This window comes from Poecilia mexicana, unplaced genomic scaffold, assembly GCF_051168715.1.
Source record: "Poecilia mexicana isolate PSO_F unplaced genomic scaffold, ASM5116871v1 scaffold_21, whole genome shotgun sequence".
Taxonomy (NCBI): Eukaryota; Metazoa; Chordata; class Actinopteri; order Cyprinodontiformes; family Poeciliidae; genus Poecilia; species Poecilia mexicana.
Window position 1 is genome coordinate 10,891,811 of NW_028263390.1, and position 6,000 is coordinate 10,897,810.

The 6,000-nt window shown below is 38.3% G+C and overlaps 1 protein-coding gene across 2 annotated transcripts in view; it reads right to left on the reverse strand.

Moving 5' to 3' along the window:
- Nucleotides 1-4,804, reverse strand: part of itsn2a (intersectin 2a) — a 35,927-nt gene extending 31,123 nt beyond the window's left edge. The window contains exon 1 of one of the 2 annotated variants that reach the window (XM_014992064.2): nucleotides 3,910-4,804. The gene's annotated coding sequence lies outside the window, so the exon portion shown is untranslated. The remainder of the gene's footprint in view (nucleotides 1-3,909) is intronic. The other variant, XM_014992069.2, reaches the window with a different exon arrangement.
- Nucleotides 4,805-6,000: the final 1,196 nt, after the last annotated feature.

The following is a 6,000-nucleotide window of genomic DNA, read 5'->3' on the forward strand; positions in this document are numbered from 1 at the left end:
ACAGAGCGTCGTCACGGTGACGTAATGGAGAGAGGTGTTCATGTGGATACAGAGGGTGAGGAGAGGCCACTGGATAATAAGGAGTCTTATTTTCATGGAAAACATTACCTGAGGCACTGAGGTAAATGTAGCGAACTACTGACTGACAGTCAGATGGTGCTGGAACCTCTATTGCTGCCTTACTCATCATGCAGAGCTCAGGAAATATTTCTAAAAAAAAAAACTGGTAAGCTAAGCAGATGCTTAGACTAAATTGGTTAGGATGAAAATGTATCACTTGAGTAAGGAAATGTCCTTATAAACCCTGTAGCAGAAACCAATGCGGATTCACGGCTGCAGAAAGTGCAGGTTATATTTACAAAGCACTGTTCAGGAGAAAGTTGGCACAACTGATACAAATGATAAAATCCTCCAAAGTTCAGATTCAAACATTTAATCTGTTCAACTGTTCATTTTAATCCCTCCAATTTTACAGCTCCACCAACCTTTTCTTGAAAAGTTGGCAGAACTTTTAGAAAAAGGAAGGGAGATTTCCACTTTTTGTTTGATTCAATTTGTTGATTTGTCTTTCCTGTTTTTTAACGTACTACAGCAGGGGACACGGCGATTATTTCGTAACATAAAATATTGTCTGTATACGCCAGCTCTGCCACTTACTACAGAGTACTACACCACCCATCGTGGCATCTGTCCCTGCATGATCCTGATTTCGTCTGTGGAGTAATTTATGGACAAACCTGTTCATGGTGTAGGAGAAGGCACAGACCCAGTTTCAAAGGAAAATGTGAAAAAGAAATTAGAAGCAGAAGAAAGGACAAACCCTTTAAGCTTTTCTAATTAATTCAAGAAACATTCACAATTCAGCCATTTTTTGTAGGAATGACTTCAGACTGAGGCAGTTTTAAGTTTGAGTTTGAGATGCAAACACAGTCAAGGAATATAAATTTGCAATGGGGTTGGTTAAAGACTCTTGCCAGTAATAAACCTGGAGAAATGGGGAGAGAATACAGATTACTTTGACCAATTGAAATCAAGCTGTCCTTTTTCATCCAGTCCACAATGGTGCACTACTATGTTGCTTCATCATCACTGGGGCTCAGCATTACAAAACCATGTGATTGTGACACTCTTGGTAAACATTGTTACGTCAGTATCATTTTTGAAACACTTTAATCTATTTGAGGTGTGTATATTTACTGCAGCGAGTGCAATAGGCCAAGTACGACACTGTGAATTTATGACACTTAATACATAAGCCAACAATTCTTGCATTCCAGACAATCTTCTGTGACATTAATAACGCACACACCGACACACACACACACAATCATCCTGAGATGCAGCTTGGAAATCATTTTTGCAATACTTTAGAAAAGCACGGCACATACAATAGAGGTAAAAAATAATCTCTGGACGTGCTGTTTTTGTGTGCCTTTAACTGTCGCATACAAACACGTGCAGTATTTAGTGGACACTTATCCGCCCTCGTGCACAAACACTTGAACGTCTTGAAGTGTGTGAGGTATATTACCTCCTGTTGGCTATGGAAGACAGCCTTCACTGTTTAAACAGGACATATCCTGGATGGATCCAACAATGAATCAACAAAAGGAGACAAAGACACCCTTTGTATCAACAGAAGGCGTTTCGCTGTGTTTAAATATATATGTATTTCTTTCCCTATATAAACAGTTTCCGAGCTAGATTTGAGGCAATTGGGTATATCAAAAGAGAGCTAGTGGATTTGTTTTCTGACCCATCGCACAGAGGTCACGAGCAAATCAAAGATCCTTTCACTCTAACCGGCATGCTGATTGACACCTGTGTGCACCACTCCAGGCTAGATGGATGTGGCATATCAATGCGCCGGCCTGTGTGCACGAGTGTGTCCAACACACTCTGCAAGCACAGAAGAGGGGCCTGTTCTGGCTGACACAGTCCAGGAAGCCTCGCGGAACCGTGGAAATAAAGACCCCAGTGTGTGCGCACGAGTGTGTTTGCGTGTGTGTGTGTGTGTGTAAGCACTGTGTGTTTTGCCAGTTCACAAGAGCAGACGGATGCACAGACACACGGACGTATACGTCTTCCTCTGTTCTGGTAAAATCCAGGACGTTTCTGCAAGGACACTCATTCGTATCTTTATGTCACAGTTACAGGTCAACTCAATAAATAACGGTGGTCTCTTTAACACAAGATTCTTCATCCCCCGACACACACATAATACCATGTCCTACCTCAGCTGTTTTTCTATATGTTGTTTTTATTATTTTGTTTTGTTTTGTTGCCTTAAGATTAAGGTCAAATTAACTGGTATTTTATGCCCTTAATATGGAAAATGTCAGAAAAAAATTGACACCGGGTGATTTTCTTCAACAAAGACACGTAAAGCTGTTTAGAGCTGAAGGTTAGATGGTGTGAGATCGTTTCAGGGCAATCTCAGAAGAGTGCCTCGATAACGAAATAATCCTAAACATATAGCCAGAACTAGAATGGAATGGTTTAAGATTAAAGCATATTGATGTTTTGCATAAAGTCCGGCTGAGAATTTGTGGCCCAGAAAAGGCGATGTTCACAGATTCAATCTTACCAAACTGAGGCTTTTACAAAGAATAAAATGGAGACGTTCCCGTGTTCCTATGTGTAAAGCCGCTGGAGACTCGCAGCTGTAAATGGTTTTGTAAAGGTTTCACATAGAGGGGCTAAATACAAATGGGGAGGGGGAAAAAACCCCAAAACAAAACAAAAAAAAAAAAAAACCGCAGAAAACAATCCAGTCATCCAGTTCACAATATTGCTCTACTTGTGTTGGCCTGTCACATGTCAGAGTATGAATATTCCTGCAAGGCTCTGTGATTATGTCATGTCTTGGCAGGTGGATATTTAACAGCCTCAGCTGAGATTGGGCCAGATGTCACAACTGCTTCTGCGGTTTAAATGGACTTTGCCACTTCAGCAAAGAAAACCTCCAAGTAGCAAAAGAACCAGTGGCCGCGCGCACACACACGCACGCACGCACACTCAAGACACACTGTAAGCCATCTTTATAATTCGTCTTCTCCACTGCAGTGAATGAACACATGCCTTCCTAAACAGCTGAATTTGTCCCAGTTGTCACGTTCAGTATTGAAAATAGGCTCTCATATGAAAACAAGCTTACCTGTCAGGTGCTGCAAAGGGAGATACAGCAGTAAGATAATAAATACACAAATACACCTGCCGCACTTAAAAAAAAAAACAAAAAACAAAAAAAAAAACAGGCTGTGCTATTCAGCTGTATTTTCCCTCCCTTATGAATCTGGATTTAATGATTTACCATTCACTAGCTAGCGTCAAATTGAGTCTCTTTCTCGGGAAACAGGATTATTAACCTCCAGAATGAGATGTGTTGTCTTCAAACAGTGATGTCATGTGACACGACATCTCAAGATAATTGGTAGAAAATCACAAAGTATTAGCTCTCATCAGACAACAAAATCGCGTTTTTGCAGCCAACAGACTAAGACTTAGGAAGTTTAATTTTAAGTTTGTTATTTACAGGAAACATTTTTTTTTGTTTGTTTTGCAGCCATATGGTGTGTTCCCCATCTCAAACGCAGACAATAGGTTGCTTTTCAGGACAGGTTTCATAAAAACCCACATCTTGTCAGGACGGCAGGTTCACTGCAGCAAATCAACCCACGGTGTTAATATTCGTCGCCGCATCGCTTTTAGGCTCCGTATTTCATTTAATAAAAGCAGGACATCCCACTTACCTCAAAGGAACAGGTTTAATAATAAATAATCATAAAAAAAAAAAAAATCCACATCACATTCACGACAACTAATTGGAAGAGGTGCTACGTTTTGTGGTGTTTTCCCTTTCGCTTACCATTTTTTTTTAAAGCAGTAAAATGACGTTTAATAATTTACCTGTTGCGGTGGAATAGCGGCGGGGATCGACATCCAGGCTGACAATCAAAACTCGTAGAGAAGGAGGAACCGATCCAGCAGCCGGGGCGGGCGCGGACTGGAAATGGGCGTCTCCAGCTCCGAGTCAAGCTCCGTGGGTTACCGTAAGTATTTCCGACGGTCTTAAAAAATAAAGTTTGTTTTCCTGAAGAAAATTAAAAAATAAAAAAAGAAAGAAAGAAGAAACTAGGATTTGAATGAAGTTTTTATTATTATTTTAGTTTTTACCCAACAGGCCTTTGTGGTACGCTACATGCTTCTATTGATAAACGCCAGAAAAGTAAATTCAGTTCAATTCAATTCACTTAAAAAAATCTATAAATACTGTATTACTTCAAAGGGTAGGCTATATTGGCTGTTTTCGAAACTCGTGTAATCTAAGTATCTTAAATGAGTCGCTGTGAGTGATTATGCTATCGTGCAGGATGGATCTCAGGTAGCAGCCAGTCTTGCAAGCAATCTGAAAACGCCTCTGACTGAGGGTTGTTGTGAATGGCTATCATGCTAACTGCTCAATCTGCAGCAGAGACGATATTCCACAGCAACATGTCCCCCCGGATGACACAATTAGTTGTTGTTCACATGCAATGATTCACCACATGTGCTTTTGAGATGGTTTTGGATTTTCTCCTTCTCCCTGCTTTTTGGTTGTGCTCTGCATCCATGTGGCTTCCTTTTCAACTCCAGTAGGATTTGGGGTCACAGTTCAGGTGGTTTTGAACTTTTGAGATGCTAATCAGCTGTTCCTCAAAAAGTAAGAGCAAAAACCCTTCCAGCTGCACAGCTTCCCAAACCAGACGGAGTAATTATCGCAACATTCAAAGTGTCAACTAAAAATAATTATGAACAAAAGTCTACAAAAAAAGCAAATCAGAAGAACTACTCTAACACACTTTAAAAATTTAAATTAATGATCTTTTATAATTATGTTTAACATTACTGTTAACATAATTATTAATGTTAATAAATGTTAACTACTTGTTTAATATATTTTGAATATTTAAAAAAAATCTATGTAATGTATTAAACTTTAAATAGCAATGTACTATCTCAACTGTACACTCTAGACTACTTCACACGTCCTCGTTTTAGGCAACATGCTTGGATTTACAAAAAATAGTTTTACCTCAGGAGCAGCGTTTTGGTGTCATTGTCTGCAGTTTTAAAATGTGTAATTTCAGACAAGCCGGACTTATGCTATTTTTTTGAAAGCTCAAAAAAATACGATAAAAAATAGATCCATTCAGCTCTATTGGTAATAAGTGCTTAAATTCCTCTTATGTGGACAGAAATCTGTAATTAAATGCAATTATGAGGTTAACTGTAAAGCCCTCATGAAAGAAGGAATTTAAGTTTCTGTCGGCCAAGAGCGCCACTTACAGCCCAAGCTTGGTATTGTAGCTTATTTCCTTTTTAACCTTTCTGTGTTGGCGGACTGATATCTGTGGAAAATAACTTAAAAAAATGAATGAATAAATCAATGAAACAAAAATAATACTGTTAATGCATTTTACAATACAGGAACCTCTTTTTTCAATACATAATTTGCTTTCAGGTCTAAAAATGAATACATGTTCTGAAAAAAATAAAGTCATGCGATTACAGATCAAGTGATTTTTAATCTGTAATTAGATTCTCACATAATATTGATGGTTAATTTTCAACTGCTCGAAATGCTATTATCTGTGCACAAACTTTCAACACTGACATGGGAAGCTCTACTGAGCATATCCTGACTACTATTATAGAAAAACATGACTGTATATGGGTGCATTAAAAAAAAAAAAACTTCATCACTGACATTATACAGAGGGTTGCAGCATGATTTTTTTTTTTTTTTTAATTTTGAACCTAAAATTCAGGTTCTTAGAAAACTGGAATTATAGATAAAACCAACGAACCATCATTTTTAATACATAAAAAGGTTTAAATCCTATATAATATTACCATATTCACTGGTACTACACTGTGTGGAGACGTGCTAAAACCTGCAACAAAAGTGAAATTAGTATATCTGTGGGGTTTTTAAAAAAACAATATTTTTTAAATAAA